This window comes from Macrosteles quadrilineatus, unplaced genomic scaffold (assembly GCF_028750875.1).
Source record: "Macrosteles quadrilineatus isolate MER2022 unplaced genomic scaffold, UCM_ALF_1.0 Scaffold_1__1_contigs__length_201487025, whole genome shotgun sequence".
Classification (NCBI taxonomy): Eukaryota; Metazoa; Arthropoda; class Insecta; order Hemiptera; family Cicadellidae; genus Macrosteles; species Macrosteles quadrilineatus.
Window position 1 is genome coordinate 131529580 of NW_026542594.1, and position 18604 is coordinate 131548183.

Here is an 18604-nt window from a genome sequence, read left to right on the forward strand (position 1 = left end):
GAACAGAGGACCATATGTCTAGAAGATCCATAAATCTTGCATGAATTCAGTGTAGCTTTTCCAAAGATCTAAAAATACTATAAGCTGACTTGGCTGAATCTCCTAGAACTGTAGGTTTCTTCTTCAATGGTAGTCGAACTAGAGTGTGTTTTCATTAAGTGATCATTGCACTTTACATCATCAGGAGAAAGCTTTGAAGCTGTTGGTACTACTTCTGATGCCCAGAAATGTTGAACAGCACTATGTAAATCAAAATCTGAAATTGTGAGGAGATTCACTGTTGTGTTGGTACTAGGCGTATTGTCAAACTGGACAGGAGCGTGACCTAATAAAACATAACCAAAGATGGGGTTAAGAGCAGTAGGCATATTATGCCCCAAGTGTACCGGTTCACCACAGAGGGTATAAGCGAATAGGTCTGTGCCAAGTAGCATATCTACAGGAGCAGGTACATCGAAAGTCGGATCAGCGAGGATTAGATTGTGCATTTGTTTCTTTACTTATTTTGAGATATGACATCTGGGCATGTTGCTGGTTATTTTGTCTAGTATAATGCCTTGGATGGTGTTTAGCAAGTAGTTGACCACTTAGAGAACTTATATTTAACTGACCTAAGGCTTTTGACTGAACAAAGGTTGAAGATATGCCAATGATGTTTCTTTCTTCTGAAGACTTGCAGGTTAGACCTAAATTATGTGCACAGTTTTCAGTAATAAATGTTTGCTGTGCAGCACTGTCCAATATAGCTCTCACAACTATTGTTTTACCACTTGCACTTAGTTTTACCAAAGCAGTGCCTATAAGTACATCATTATCATTGTCTTGTGCTTAGCCAACGAGAGCTGATGTTGATTCATTTGTAGATTTTTCAACTGTAGTCCTTCCAATATTTGTTGGCTCTTTGGATTGGTGTTGAAACTGGTTTATGAATGAAGATTTTCTTTTATCCACATGATAAGGAGAAGATTTAGGATTTGAGTTGGGATTGTCTTGCTTTTAAGATTCTAGACGTAATAAAGTGTGATGACGACGCTTACAAATTCTACAAGATCCAGATGAAGCACAGTTTCTGACTGCATGATTGCTATTCAAACAGTTGTTACAAAGTGATTTGTTTTTAACAGCTGTCAATCGTTTGTCAGGAGTAAGTTTAACAAATTCATCACACTATATCACACTAATAGTATGACCACTTTTATTACAATGTACACAAGTCTGCTGTTCCATATTTGTGGAAAAATAACAGTTTTAGTCTGTGAAGTTGTTGACTGTGAGTTATGGGAATGATTAGGCCTCGGATTGAATTTTGAGTAACCAGAGAAACTTTTGGCAGTTGTGTGGGCTAAGTTTGCTGCTTCTAACTCAGTGCATTCTTTTTCAATGAAATCGATAAGTTCCTTTATTATATGTGTAACGTGCCTATTTTGAGGGGGGGTCAAACTAGCCTATTCCTATGTCTAGCCTATTCCTAGGCATAGCCTACCAGCCCCTAACTAAGGTTATAGGTTAGAAGGCTAACCTTAGTCATAACATCATCAGTAAAGTATAGGCATGATACACTGTTGTGTTTGGTAATAAATAAGTGTAGAACAAGAGTTATTAATACTGTATGAGCGTGACATAAACCTTATACAGTGTTTTATAGCTTATTGACTCACCAGCGATGTGTTTCGCAAGCTAGGGCTGAACCCGGCTTGGTACTTTGAAGAAACTTTCTACACTTAGTAAACCCGCAGATCATGGCCTTAGGCCAATAATCCGTTTCACAGACGTGAGGAAATGCGGTGTGAGTCATATAAACCGACAACTTGAAGTTAAAACTCATTGTCGTGTGAAACAAACACAACATAACCTACAGTCGACAACAACAACAAGCTCGAGCGACTGACGATTAAGCGGCTGCAGACGACGGCGGCCGGCTAGCTTTTTTCGGGTTAGCAAACAGCAAGCAAACGTTCCGGATCAGCTGAGCCCCCTACTTTGCTAGAGAGGGGAGCGAGAGGGATGAACCGAGGAACCCTCAGACGGCAAGCAGGAAAGTTAGTTCCTCACCAGCAACTACCACGACAAGTTTGAGTTAGTCCCGACATCGTGATTGGTGAAGCATTAGTTAACTCGCGTGATACTTCAAGTCAAATTGTAAGTCTTATATTTCAATAGATATAAGGTAAACCGAGTTAACTATTGCCAGGGTGTAAAATACTAGTTTTTAAAATCTGTTTTACTAGGTTTTATATTTTCACTCCTGTTAAACCAATGGATTTAGGCCAAGTTGACTTGATTATGATGGTGTGTTAAACCCATAACGTAACGAATAAATATTACGAGGTCAGTGTATTTTTAATCCATTTTTAGTAAGCCCAAAACAATGTAATCTTATCATATACGAATTTATTAGTAGTAGCCAGTGACTACTAAGATTAGTTGTGCTAGTTGAGCACGTCCCGGCCGGCACGCATGGCGTTTTGGTAGTAGTGGCCTTAGGCCTGTGTTTTACGATGCTTTATGGTTTTAACGACGGGTTTGCCATAAAGCCTTTGAGATTAATGCAAACCAGAAGTGGATAACTCGTTTCGGCCTTAGTTGCTTTATTAATAGTTGAGTTTGTTTGCTTCGTTGGAATGGCCTCCAACTTTAGCTATTTTTGTTTTAAGTAACAAGGCATTTTATATTCAGTCTGTCTGGTGATATAATCTCTGTTTAACGATGTTTGGATGGTTAGGGTCATGTGAGATAATCCGTGACTAACCGTTGAATTATTTCATGTTTAATGATTTGCATGTGTTCTAATATTTTGTGTTATGAGTTTACGACAGGTGATGAGATTGTTTTGGTGCGAATTGGATAGCGTTGGCCTATGGTGTGAAACCATTTGACGTCTGGGACTGGCGAGTCGGCTTGGACTCAGCGTGTCTTTGGCAGCTGTGGTAGTGTGTTGAACCTACCTTTGGTGACGACCATGGTACTCACGACGCTTCAGCAGCTGTGGTAGCGTATTAAACCTACCTGGAGTGATGACCAACTCACGACGCTGGAACCATCGACTCGTTAGCGGACGGAAGATTGACGTAGAACAGTCAGCTAGCCTACTACGATTCTCGAACGGCTGGGGTTGTGTCGTTGTGTGATAAACCAACCAGAGGAATTCACATCACGCTGTTGGCCAGCTTCGGCGTTCTTTGATTGATTATCCAGCGGCAGTGGTTGCGTGATAAACCAACCATTGCAACGGAGAACAACAGTCAGCGAGACAACCGGGGCTTGGTCAACGTGTACCCAACGAGTGTTGAACCGTTGTGGTAGATCTTGGCGTGGTGTAAACCCAAGGACTATCCGCATCGGGGGTGGCAAACGACAACTACAAACGGACGGCCAGCACGGGACTCACTGCGGCGGACGGGGCAGTGACACGGGACCGTGTGATAAACCGGATCCCCGAGGACTACATGCGAAGGGTGCAAGTAGCTCGCATCGGGGGTGGCACTCAACAACGACGAACGGACGGCCACCACGCAGATCACTGCAGCGGACGGGGCAGTGACACATGTCCGTGTGAGAAACCGGACACTCAGGACGTCAGCGACGAAAACGTACGAGTAGGCTCCCCGGCTGTAGTACCGATATAGGGCGTGCGGGCTGGAAAACCCAGGCCGCGGTGAAGACCAGGTGAGGATGGCAGAGCCCCAGCCTACGACGACGAGTGGGGGGGTGGAACGCACCTCAGACTGTAGCCGTGGTCGACGGGTGAGCTCGAACCCTATGCTACAGTGGCGGGTTGAGTCGGCTAAGTTCAAGGTACCGCGACATCACGAGTCTGTGTGCAGAACCAGACAGACACCCAGGACGGAGGCGGAGACCGACGGGACCGAGGACTACCGGCTGTAGTCTCGATTGGGGCCACGATGGACGCCCAGCCTGCAGTGAAGGCGTAGTAGCTGCGACGTTAGGTGGGCGATCCGAACCCCGACTACAGCGGCAGGCGGAGCTCCCCAGGTACCGCTACGACGCTGGGATCTGTGTGTTGAACCAGATTCTCCCGGGGCTACATGTGGACTTGTAGACGATTCGGGGATGACGACTAACGACAATGGAAGGTCATCACGTCTCACTGCGGTGGAAGGGGCAGTGACAGGGGTCCGTGCGGTGAGCCGGATTCCCATACCATGACGACAACGACAGGGGTCCGTGTGATGAGCCGGATTCCCACGATACGACACCAGCGACTAGTGTTCCTGCAACGAGGAGGACACACCTACGACTGAGACGACAGGTATCCCTGCAACGTGCAGGATTCCTAGAACACGGCAGAGACAGGGGTCCATGCGATGAGCCGGATTCCCATACGATAGTCTCAAGCCCCCACGTAGTACGTCACATTTATGGCGCCCGAACAAACGACAGCAACGAAAGGTATTCCTGCAACGAGCAGGATACCAATACGACGACAGTGACAGGGGTCCGTGCGATGAGCCGGATTCCCATACGACAGCACCGACAGGGATCTGTGTGAGAAACCAGATGCCCAGACGACAGCGGCGACGGATGGGAAGTATGACCAGACTCTGCAGTAGCATCGACAGTGGTCACAACAGACCCAGCCTGCGACAATGGCCAGGTGAGGCCGGATGAGCCCCAGCCTAATACGACAAGTGGGGGGGCGGAATGAGCCTCAGCCTGCGGCTGTGACGACAGGAGAGCGACCGTGGACCTCAGGCTACAACGGCAGACGGAGTCAACCCATACTTGGTGTGTTGAACCCAAGCGCCTGGCTGGATGTCGTGTGCTGAACACGAAAACGATTTCGGGGTGGCGACTAGCTTCCATGGAAGGCCACCACGTCTCACTGCGGTGGAAGGGACAGTGACCGGTCCGTGAGGATTAATGCGGACTACGGCGACATCTGTGTGATGAACCAGATGCTCGAGATCTCCGACGCGGTAAACCTCAGCCAAGGCGACGGCACGGCTGAGCGTGAAAGTAACATCTTGACGCGAACGCTGGAAGGCCAACCCAAATCTCCATACTGAGGCCTATCCGGAAACTAAATGTGCTGTATAGCACGTGGTACTTAAACCTGGCATGTAAACTAGTGTTATATGTTTCAGTGTGGAAAAGGACGTCACATAGGTGGGGTTTGTAAGTCTGTTCAGCTAAGCTCAAATGTCTTCCTAAAGTCATAATCAAATTTACGTAGAAGATGAATCGTTAATATCAGACTTTCAGACAAGAGTCATGATTGAAGGCACAAAGGGCATTAGCATTTTCTTGAAACGTTGACACAAAGGTTCGGAGTTGCTTAACAGAACAACCGTGCATTGAGGGAAGATCTAAAATGTTGTTGACATGTAGGGTAAAAAGCAACCTTGAATTATTGTAACGTTGATGGAGTTGCTCCCAAGCAATGTGATAGTTGGCTGTGGTTACTGGTAACCCCTTGATTAGATTTAGAGGTTCACCACTGAGACATAATGACAATAGATAGGTACATTTTTCTCCATGTTTGAGTTCTTATGTACGGAATTTTCAAATAAGTACGGTGTTCAAATAAGTTCACAAAAGGAAATCCATTTTTTGGGTTGACCAGAAAAGGTACAAAGATCAATTCGAGGGAGACGAAGACCACAAGTGGCTATTTCAGAAGTAGTGTTACTTGTATGGGATTGTTCTAAATTGGGTTTATTGACCAGAGCAAGTAATAAGAGCAGTAGAGTGTTTAAATAACTGCACATACACTGTGAATTTTCAAAAATAAATCATTGATTTCATCTTGCAATTGGATGACTTGATCATCATCGATGTCTTCAGATATGGGATCCGAATTAAAAAGTCTAGTTATGGTAGATTCAAACTCGGTATTTTTCCTAGTGGCGGTTTCTTTAATAGCCCTAATTTTTTCAATTTGAACTTCAGTTAATTCTTTGGAACCAATTACTTGAAGTGCATTGACTTGAGATTCCAGCTGAGTTAAACGAGCTTTTGTGAGTTTGGCTTGTTTCATAAATGTAGAATACTTGATTGAAGTCATAATGTATGTTGAGAATAAAGAATATCTTTGTGTACTTAGTTGTTTGTAAAATTCAAGTAGCCCAACTTATTTTAAAATGAAAACAAGTAGACCTATACTGACATGAACTAAAGTTAGTTATTCTTCAGTGGAATATGGCGTAACAATGAGAAGGTAGGCCTATAAGTTTAAGTAACATAAACATGTACAAAGGTAGCCTAATAGAAAAACCAAAGAAAGAATACTTTGAAGTAAAGAATTACCGAACAGAATGAACACAATAAACTACCTAAAATGAGGTCAAAAAGTTGTTAACAATGAAATAAATCCAAGCAGTTTAGTATAGCCTATACCAATAGAATCAATTAACTAGGCCTAAACGTAATATTGTAATAATGACAAGTATTTAATTGAGCCTAGCCTATTTGTCTATTTAATAAAAAGGATGAGAGCAGTTTAAAGAAGTTAAAAGAAGAACAAATCAAAAGTAAGTACCTGCATGGATACTTTAACTTTTACATTTGTTTATTTAAAGGACAAAGCCCTCATTTTGATATACCTACCAACCATTCTATGTATGTTTAAGAATTCCATCTTCAAACATCACCTCTTATTACTCAAACAAGTCTTGTAAACATGTAAAAACGTAAATAGCTTAACATTATATTTTGAAAGGTTAATTATTATTTTATTGTAATTTAATTATAAATACAAGATTGTGTACCTGTGCTGCTGAGCTAGTTACTGAGGAGGAGACTAAGTCCCCCAGGAGAATGTCTCCTGTCTGACAACTCCTGTATTCCCCTCATCCTGCAACACAAAATACTGTCAATGACAATTATTGTAATCTTAATGAAGAACTGGTAACATTGGTTAGAGCAAATAAGAGCAAAATATTCATTATTTAGAAACTAAAAATAAAAATAATATTTAGTTTGTAATATAAAAAATACAATAGTTATTTGTGTAACTAGTCCGTGAAGTGGCACTTTGCTGCACATGAGAGAAATGTTTACGCACGAGCCGCAAACGAATGTGGAATGTTTCTCGAGTGCAGCAAAGGCACTTTGCACTTGCGTTACACATTATATTTTTCTTACGGTTACCTAAGAAAGCGGACTTTCTTGTACCAATTATAACACGCAAAGAAGCTAATTGCTGCATTTACTTACTTTTGCCGCACTCATTTTACTTTCACCGCACTCCAGTATTCCAACCAAACAACACAAAAGTGTGCTTTTATTAGTCACGTAATACATGTACACTTGAAAATAAGTTGGCAACACTAAATATACTACGACTACGACCAGCTGGTGCAGTGTTTCATATTTCGTTCAACGCTTGGATTTAACCTAACCTTAAACGTGCTGTTTAGTATTTGAAAGACTAATTATTTATATGCTTTATAGTAACTGTAGGAAAAATATAATGGGTAACGCGAGTGCAAAGTGTCTTTGCTGCACTCAAGAAACTTTCCACACTCTCCTGCGGCTTGTGCGTAAACATTTCTGTCATGTGCAGCAAAGTGCCATTTCGCACACTAGTTACACAAATAACTATGTCCTACAATTACTATAAAGCATGTAAATAATTAGACTTTCCAACACTATTCAACACCTTTTTAGGTTAGGTTAAATCCAAGTGTTGAAAGAAATGGGAAACGCTGCACCCGCTGATCTGAGTCATAGTAACTTTAAGTGTTGTCAACTTATTTTCAAGCGTACATGTATCATGTGCCTAATAAAAGCACATTGTGTTTTGTTTTTTGGTTGTAATATTGGAGTGCGGCAAAAGTAAGTAAATGCAGCAATTAGCTACTTTGCGTGCTATAACCAGTACAAGGAAGTTCACTTTGTCAGGTTGCTGTAGAAAATAGTTATTTGTGTAACTAGTGGTGAAAGTGGCACTTTGCTGCACACGAGAGGAATGATCTCGAGTGCAGCAAAGGCCTTTTTCACTCGTGTTACACATTATATTTTTCCTACGGTCACTATAAAGCATATAAATAATTAGTCTTTCAAACACTATACAACACGTTTTTAGGTTCAGCTGGCAACACAAATGGTGCCCTAGAGAAAGTAGTACCCGCGGTCCGTATCACTCCGCTATTTTTCCTCGGCAAGAAATGTGCTCCGCGTTTGAAGAATATAGTTCCGTATGTTTTTGTAATTTGAAGTGGTTTCCGCACCTAAAAAAAAATGCTTTAAAGGTATTTTCTTGTTTATTAAGATCGTAGGAATGTTTTAAAACGTTTAAAAGAAAAGTCCAGAAAGTTCAGAAATACCGAAACTATAAACACGAAATGACAGGTTAAATCGTAGTTATAATAGTCAATCAGCTGCTCATAGTATTATTAAGTGTTGCCAACCTATTTCCAAGCGTACACGGATTACGTGCATAATAGAACCACGCTGTTTTGTGTTGTTTCGTTGGAATCCTGATGTGCGGCAAAGTATAAACCGGACGACAAAGTATAAACCGTACGGCAAAGTATAAATATGCAGCAATTAGCAGCTTTCTGTACTATAAACAGTACAAGGAAGCCAACTTTGTCGGGTGACTGTAGGAAAACAATAATTTTAAAGAAGTGCAAATTGCAGTATTCACTTCATAATCAATACTAGTGGCTTGTAGGGACATACGTCCCTAAAAAGCTCAAATGGAAAAGAAACTATTGTAATATTTAAACAACCTCAGAATCAAATTATCTATGTGCCAGGATAGATATCCCAGTACAACATATCTTTTGTGAAAAAAAACAGTTTGTTGTTTTTCTTTGTTTGCTTTTGTTGATGTTATTTTCAATAAATAATTTGAATGATTCCAGAGGTTTAACTGCTAAAGGCAGCAAAAATGTTTATGAATAAATATTGGTTTATAAAGGTAGCTTTGGTAAAGGCATCCCATTGACAGAACTTAACCCTAAATTTGTTTCTGATCAACATTAAAAAAAAAAACCACTATTAGCCTAGTGTAAGTATATGTTGCATATGTGTATATGTGCCTTGGTGGTAATCCTCATAAAGGTGCGCTTGATTTACATATTCTACCAAAAATGGCCTTATCAACGTCTAATAACTAACTATTTTGTGACTGGTTAGGGTTCCATTACCCAGTTATCGAAACTAATCACGACATAAATTTTTTTTGTTAGTTTTAAGGAACGGAAATTACCTCTATGTTCTACTGTTATATATAGGTGCTCCCTTTACTACCGTGCATGCTAGGCTATATTATTTGAACCTTTTTTGCTTGGAGCAACAAACTACTTAAGTACTTAATGAACAAATACCTGTACGAACCTACTTCATCTTTATTCCCAAATTGTTTTCTAAAAGTAACTGTTGAGGTTATTCCACTTCATACAAAATATTGATTAAACACGATAATAAATCTCAAATATTAATGTTAGTAAATTTACAAAAAAGTGTGGATTAAATCTTTAACATATGTTTTGAAATCAAAACAAAGAAGATCGTCATTTAATCTTTCATCGTTTATTGAAAACAATTTATTTCAACTTTGACATCAATAAAAAGTCTTGATTATTATGGGTAACGTTATCCCTTTATATAGTTGGTTTTATATAGTATACATTACATTGCAGAATTGACTGGCAAGAGTAATCCATATGCAATATTGCTTACTTGCTCGTATGAGTTTAGTGCTTTTAAGGTAGCTTGACTATCAGTGTAGATGTTAATTGTTTTGTCTCTGATCTCTTTGTTAAGATTTTTTCAAGCACAAACCAAGATAAAACACAATTCAAGGATAATCTGACAGACTCTGTTTGTTATTTTGCTGATTATGAGACAAAAGCAAATGAACAGAAATTGAGAATATCTGAACTTCAACACGCTATGGAGGATTTAAGAAGACTATAACTCAATTAAAAAAAGAAATAGAAACTGCTTGGACTAAAATGAAGGATACAGAAAAACTCTGTAATAAATATAAGAAGGACATTTCAAACAGCAAACAATGGTTAGGAGATGAGGCGATCTCTTTTTTCTTGACAAATCATGTCCATAAATGTACAAAAGAGAAGAATGTCTACATCTTTGAGCCCTCAGTCACCCAACTCATTAAGCTAGCAGATTTGGACACAGTCAAGAGTCAAATAGTAGGACTAAACTTAAAGAAATGCAAGCTTATACTATTCCCCTTGAATAACAATCTACCAGTGGTAGTAGTGGCAGCCACTGGTCTCTTCTTGTACTAGACCTCACTCACAACACATGGAGGCACTATGACTCTCTCAACAAAACAAATCATGATAGTGCAGTTGCTGTGTCCACCAAAGTTAATAAAGTCTTTAAGAAGGACATAAAACTTGAAGAAGAAAAATCAAGTACTCAAAACAACGGACATGATTGTGGTGTACACATGCTAACAAACGTTGATTGTGTAATATCTAAGTCACAGACACAAACTTCCGACCCGCGCACTGCTAACAACTCTGAAAATACGGATCTTGTTCTACAAAAAAAGATTGAACTTTTAAATTTTTTTCTAGTTATGGGAGCAAACTATGCAGTAACCCACAGACTAATATTCCTATACCTTCAGTGAATATTGTTAGTAATGAAAACTACAATAGGAAATGTCCTAAGAAGAAAATGACTCAACAGAAAGAAAACAAAAACCAACAAAAGTATAAATCTGGAAATTTGAACAAATGGTGTATTGAGGATAGTGCAACCAAGCCTCAAACAAATCATCTTTCTACAAATGATATCCCGATTCAAAAACTGAAGCAGAGCAGAAAAGTTTTATGTGGTAGGCAACAGTCACGGAAAAGACATTAGATTAAAAATTCAACAACATCTACCCTCAGGCGCACATGTCATGGCCATAACTCGTCCTGGAGCACCATTTAAGTATGTCACCAGTGATATCCTGAAACTTACCACAGGCTACACCCATGATGATCATGTCATAATCTTTGCTGGTACGAATTACATTTTGCCTGACATGCAAAGGCAGTCTATACCCGACCTTGCAGACATTAAAAATATCGCCAAATCAACCAAGGTATCAGGAAGTGGTGAAGGAAGTAGTCAGGGTGTGCAGTCCGGAGTGTGGGAACCCTTTATGACAGTTAGATTATTGTATCTGCAATTCTAAAATGCTATGGGAAGGGAGGGAAACTGGTCCACAACGTAGGAAGTTGTAAAGGAAGTGGTCAAGGCGAACAGTCCGGAGAATGTGAACCCTTTGTGACAGTTAGATATTAGTCCTATAGAATATTACTAGCAGAGTACCCGTCCTTCGTACGGGGTTGGCATATAGGAATAAAATGCTTATTGCAGTTATACTCAAGCTTTGCGTTTTCAATGGGGGAGGACGCAGTTTGATAAAATTTGCTTCTTTAAATTTACACATCTAACATAGTCATAATGTTCTACTACTTCACCTAAACCACCTAAACAATGGAGACAGATTAATTACAAAACATTCGCAAAATATCACTAATTATTGATTAAATTAAAAACATAAAACAACTGTAAACAATCCTACTTTGACAGTTCTCATCGCATATCACAGCTTTTTGTTGCTGTTTCCCAATAAGCAAATTTTTTTTTTTAATTGTCAAGTCGTATTACAATTGTTGTATAACAATTTTAAAACCTTTTGATTTTAACTTCATATTGCAACAATTTTAATATAAGATTAAAACAATTTTAAAATTGTTTAACAATAAGTTTTTTCTGTAAAAAAAAATAAGTTTTAATACAAGCTGTAACTATTTTACAACAATTTTAAAATTGTTTAGCAATCAGTTTTTTCTAGTTTAAAAAAATAATTTTTAATACGAGTTGTAACTATTTTACAACAATTTTAAAATTGTTAAACAATCAGTTTTTTTTGCAGTTCAAAAAATAAGTTTTAATACAAGCTGTAACTATTTTACAACAATTTTAAAATTCTTTTATCCTTAGTTTTTTTATAAACAATTTTGAAACAATGTTTAAATTGTTTACAATACTATTTAACAATGGTTTGTGTAGTTCTTAAAAAAAACCAAGTTTCAACAATTTTGAAATAAATGTTTAATTTGTTTGATTATTTATGTTTAATCTTAATTAGTGGGTTGAATCCCTTCTTTGGCCATTTTTAAATTTGCTTGCATTTAATTATGATATATACTAGATAAATAGGTTTTATCAATCATGTTTAAATAACAGCCTATAATGTTTAAATTTTTTAATTGAAAATGAAATGAAGTTGGAAAAGTACCTATTAAAATACGTAAAAAATTATGTTTATTGTACAGGTAAAGCATAGCAATTAAATAATTCTTCTTATAAAGAATTGTTTTTAAATATAATACAATTCTTTATAATTTCGTAGTAGGTAGTTACCGGTATTACATTATGAATATTGAGTTAGGCCTACTTGAATAGGTAAATTCATAATGCATAAGTTAATGATTTTTGTGATAAGTTACCGATGACGTTAATTGTGATAGTTGTGATACTAGTTGTGTATAGTCCGGCCGCTTAGAAAACGACCTGCGCGCTAATGCTAAACCAATGCTGGAGGAGGTCGTTTTCTAAGCGGCCGACCTATAGTATTTTTTTTTAGTTATTTGAGCAAATTTTTAGTAGTTGGACAATTTAAGGGGGGAGATGAATTAATCATATAACAATAATTATAATAACATTAGCAATGTTAATTAATTCATCTACACCAACTCCAAGAAAATCAATTCAACAACTTGAGGCCTAAACATAATCATAGTATCTGAAGTATTGAGTATTGCAACCGTTGCAACTGTCCGCTCCTCTTTGACTGATTGAAAACATAAATTATCAACCACCACAGATTGCTCAGAGGTAAGGTGAGGGATTCACAGTCTGGAGGTCCCAGGTTCAAGACCCGGTGGGGGAAGATAATTTTGATTCTAGTTTTTTCTCAAAATTTGTTTTTATGAACTATTTAATCAAAATGCTCAAATATGCATTTCACATAAAATCTTTATTATTTCGTGTTTAGGATATGCCCATGGGATGGTTGGTCCTATGTGAAAACAATTTTTAACTTGTTGCAAAGTCAATTTTAAAATTGTTGTAAAAACAGCTTTTAAATTGTTGTAAAGTTTTTGAAAATTGTTGCAATATAGTTGTAAAACAATTTTTGAACTATTTTAAATTTTGCCGGTTGTCAACTATACTCATATTAAAAACAATTTTAATATAAGTTTAAAATTGATATTAAAACAATTATTTTCTCGTTTTTCTGCTACTTGGGATTTACTTTTTCGGACCGATTTACTTTTTCATTTTGATGTCCCCAGAGGCCAAAAACACCATTCGCTCAAATTTAGATATATGTGTCCATCCGTGCGATAACTTGAGTCATTTTTGTCCGATTTTGATAAAATTTGGTTTGCAGGTGTAAGGCGGGATAAACTTGAATGAGTTCGCAAACCAGCATTCGATCGGACCATGGGAACGGGGTTTTATGGGGTAAAAATGGGGTTTTCTCATTTTTTTACCCTTAAAACACCAAATTTATCAATTTTTCTCCAGGCCTTTTTAAAGAGCTTAAAAAAACAAATAATTTAGTATATGAAAGTGTTTTGTACGGTGATTGGTTACGTAGAAAATTAAAAAAAATTTAAATTTAAAATTCCCATGTTATTCTTATGGAGAATATTATAATTATGTTGTAGTTGGCTTGTTTATGGATATACTAGTTGTGTGCCCGTTCTACGTAGGCCTACGGGAATCTTGTAGTAAGTTGAAACCTTATATTCAGAACAGGAGCTGGTTTGCATATTTAGTGTGCATTTTTCCAGATATGCTGGCAAAACTATTAGCGTATAGGAATATATATATAAACCTTCACAAATACAATATCTGACAGTTTCAAAGCCAAAACGAATGCTTCGCAATTAAATGTCACCCGATCGTGTTAGTACATATTTTATATCTAATGATAAAAGGAATTGAACTATGAGTCATATAGCCCTAAGGTAGGCCTGTAATTGAAATTTACTTTTCACACTGGTTAAAAGTAGTTAAAATACTACCTCAACCTCACTACTGCACACTTTATTCGGGTTTAAATTTTCATTAACAAAGGTGCTCTTGTCTTTTCCACGAAACACTGAGAAATGAGGACATTAACGCGTTACCAACAAACATACACACACACAAACAAAATAATTATTTTAAAGTTTTGATAGTGTCATAAAATTTTATGATAATTGTTTTTAGGCCTAATCAAACTGTAAAATTGGTGTAAATCCGTTGGCAAATATATAAATAAGTAAATAAATACACAGTCCACAAAACATGTATACGTTAACAACGCCAAGCTTTAAAAATTCATGATGGTTTGCTAAAAAAATCTTTCACTAATGTTTTATAATTTTCTTAGCATAAACTAAAATTTTGAAGTCCAGACAGAAAACGCAAAAATTATACAGTAAGACATCAATTAAATTAAATAAGAAATAAGGTGCAGCACTAACAATTAACTATAGTTGAATTGTGATGTGTTTGTACGTAAAAATGGTTCTTACTGCTACCACCGCTTCTAAGGAATTTTTGGTAGGTAGCAGTACCAAAAACCAACGTTTACTTTTAAGAAAAGAACTATAGTAGTTACGACCAATTCAAACTGTCCTTCTAATCAAACTGTATTATAGGTGTTAATCCGTTGGAAAATATATAAATAAATAAATATACAGGCCACAAAACATGTAACATGTAACATTAATAACGTAAAGCTTTAAAAACTCAGTATGGTTTGCTCAAAAAAAACTTCCACTTGATGTGGTGCAGTTCCGAAATCTCCCTTGGTTTTAATTTTTTTTTAAGTTTTCAAAAATCAAAGTTATTACCCATTAATAGTATTATTTTCAAGCAACTTTTAATGTTAACATATTAATGACAGTTTGAGAAACCACCTTTATCCAAACAAAGGTTTCTTATTTAAAAGATTACGTAATCTCTAAACGATAATCATTACATACTAGAGAACCCGTGCGGCTCAATGAGCCGCATAGTATAAAACATAACGCCGAGGAAAACGTTATGCTTAAATTCAAGTAATTCTAGTTACATCTTAGAGTTGTTTAAACACTTGTTAGAAACTAATTTTAAATATCTCTATTTGTATCGTCAAGGTTCACCTACATTATTTCTGCTCTCAGTTTTAACTGATAACTTCTAATAAATGCTAAATGATCTGCTTCAATTTGAGCTAACATGTTGCAACAAAGTTTTTCCAGCATTGAGAATTTAAGAAAACTGTTGCCTAGACATCCCCCTAATCAAACGAATTTTCTCCGAAGAGAATCCTGAAAATTGGAGTGATATCAACCATTTAATGTGCTCCATTTTCTACCCATAAACTTTGGGTTATCTACTGGAAAGCCATAATCTGCTTTGAATAGGCTAAAGCAGCAACACCATTGATAGTTTGTTAACGTATTGTGTGTTAGTCATAGTATATGACCCGCATCAGAACGTTCTCACGTTGTTCAGTGGGGTTTCTCTTAGGAGGCTACCTGTCCCAAAGTTTTGATAGTATGGATTCATTTGTCGAAATAGGTTGGATAACTATTGTGGCTATAAGATTTGGATAGCAATTTTAATTTTAATTTTTGAACAGCGTATATTATTTGCCTCTACTGAACTATAAAAATAAACTTGACTGTAACTACTCGATCGTTGAATACATAAACACTAATTCCTTCACTTATGTCTAATATTGCCACTAAAATTCAGTCAAAAACTTTGTATAAGTTTGTCCGAGGAACTGGCAACATAACCTAGAAGTAAACAATCCATTTGTGTTTTCCTCAATAAAGTAGAGCTAGTAATACAAAAGTTTACAATAAAAACATAAGGTCCGCCAAGATTTGGTATAATCTTACTACTTGAACTTATCATAGTCAAGGTATTATTATTGTTTGTACTAATTTTTTTGAGATCTCTCAGTGTCAGAAGTAAACATTTCTCACGTTCATTCATTTGATCTGACATTAAGCAAGTTTATTTTACCATCGTGACAACACTATGTGCTTCGTATATTTTTTCACTTCCAAAGTAAGTTGCATAGCAGAACTGGCAAATATTATTCATCTCACCAAGTGAATGTGTATATGGATGTGTATCTGTTAGACCAGGCCTCTCTTTCTCTACTCTCCTTATACGCATAAGATACCTTATTATTAATTGTCTCCTCCATCCGTTTTCAATATTTCTTCTTTGAACTTCAGGCATTTTCCGTTCTTCCAACAAAACTGATAAACTGTTTAACTTGGTCTTAACCTACTATGTTTAAACATCAATTTTAAGCTACTCCCAAAAATCTAATGAGTTTCTTTTTATAAACAGCTGTTTTTTGTTTTTAAATATGTTCTATGTATTTCTTATGGGGAAAACCCGACCTTTGAGAGGGTCTCGCGCCCTTAAGAGTAGACATTTTAAAGTTCTAAAACCTTATTGCAAAACTACATATTGAGACGAATCTTTTGACACCTTGAACGTTGAAATTGGTCCACAAATAAGGGAGGAGTTGCGTTAACAAAATACGGCTTCATGTATTATATATATAGATATCTAGCAAACATTTGGAGGAAATGTGACAAAAAACGCACAAATCTGGGGTTTTGGACGTTTGTAGTTTTACTTCCTAAGTAAAAAAAGTACCGATATCGTTGTCGAAATGTAAGTAAGTAGAAACCAAAAGTGACAAATTGGAAAAGCGAGTTTAGCTACATCTGTAAGTTAAACCTCTGTTACTATCACAGCGAAATCAGAAAGATCTTCCAAGATCGCAGCAACATCCACGATCACCCACTGCAGTTGTGATTTTTTACTTTGCACTTAACACAACTGTCCTTGAAGCGCCGTCAATGAGTGGAGACCTTTTTTTGTAAGCCATTGGTGACGATGATTAATAAAATGTAAGTTTCCCAGCACTAATACAACACAGATTCACGGTATTTACCCCGGTTATCAAAACTCAAGAACAATCATTGCACTTGTGATTAATTAAACCGGTTAAGTAAAGCACAACGTTTTTAATCTAACTTGGTTTGGATGTGCTAACAAAACTTGATCAGGAATGGTTGCGGTATTTGAAAACAAATTTTAATGTAAACATATCAGTGACAGCTAGAAGTGAGAACTAATCCAAACAGCTGATCGTTATTTCATAAAATGTAATTGTAAACATTGGGAGAAAATTTGACAAAAATCAAACAAAATTGGGTTTTTGATGGTTCGTTATTTTGTTTTCAAAAAAGCGAGGCCATGTTTTTATGGCCAAAGACACTCTCACCAATCCAGTAAATACAGAAAAATGATTAGAATCTTGATCGGTACTCTAGTTTTCTAGGAGTAGGCCGCGTAAAATGACATTTTGGCGTTACAGACGGAACCACAGAATGGACAAACAGACAAACAGACAGACGTACAGACGGAAATTGAGATAAGACTCGTTTTGGCTTTCTTAGGCTATGAAACGTAAAAATAACCAAAAACTGCATGATTCTAAGCAATGTACAGACAAAACTGTAATGGATTTTTACAAAAAAAATGTAATTGGACCATGGGAACGGGGGTTTATGGGGGCTTTTATGGGGTAAAAATGGGTTTTTCCCATTTTTGACCCAAAAAACATAAAATTTTGCAATTTCTTTCCAAACAATTTTGTAGAGCTTAAAAAAACAAATAATTTAGTATATTGAAGCGTTATAATGCGCCTAATGGTTACGGAGAAAATTCCAAAAAATTGTAAATTTAAAATTCTCATGTTATTCTTATGGAGAATAAGTAAACTGTTGTAGTTTGCTTGTTTATTAACATGTTTTGCCCAAATTTGGAAAATGTTTTTATTTCTTACTAACTATTAACATTTTTCATAAAAAAACACTTTCACCCTCCCTGTTGCAGCAAACCTAACTATGTGTTAAACTGATTCTATTTAAATAGGGAATAAATGTGATATTTTTAAGGAGATATTTTAGTGTAAATCCAATCAGGCAAATGGAAATTCGCTTAGTCTGCAGGTTTGCTGCGGCGGGGGTATTATTTATATAGATTTTGATCAAACTTGGCGGATTTATTTATTTCATACTAAGCTATTGATATTTTAATAAAAAACACACTTTAAATTATTTTCCCTGTAGGAGCTAACCTAGGTATTCGTTACTATGTTAATTTAATAGATTAATTAAAAATCAATGGCAAATGGATATTTGCTTAGTCGGCAGGTTTGCTGCAGCGGGGGTATTTTAGTTGAAACAGCTGTCAAAATTCTTTAATTCCCTTTAAATATGAATACTCATAAGGTTAACATGGGGAACTACAGAGCCACTGGGGCAGAGCCCCAATGGATTTTTGAGATACGAATATGCCTATATGTTAATCGGGAATGTGAGCTATCATCGTGTCAAATTTCAGCCCAATCTGTCAAAGTAGTTAATGCGTGATTGAATTTCAAACAAACAAACACACTAACTTTCACATTTATAATATCAGTAAGATAATATCCATCCAGCTGTTTATACAAATTATATTGCACTAAAACAAACCTAAGATTTTAAAGACTGCCATAAAACATAAATTAGAACAT

General features: G+C 36.8%; 1 protein-coding gene across 2 annotated transcripts in view; it reads right to left on the reverse strand.

Annotated features, from left to right (window-relative positions):
- Positions 1-18604, reverse strand: part of LOC128985087 (alpha-1,6-mannosyl-glycoprotein 2-beta-N-acetylglucosaminyltransferase) — a 108480-nt gene that overhangs the window by 60157 nt on the left and 29719 nt on the right. For both annotated transcript variants that reach the window (XM_054404475.1, XM_054404469.1), the window contains exon 2: positions 6729-6814. The gene's annotated coding sequence lies outside the window, so the exon portion shown is untranslated. The remainder of the gene's footprint in view (positions 1-6728; positions 6815-18604) is intronic.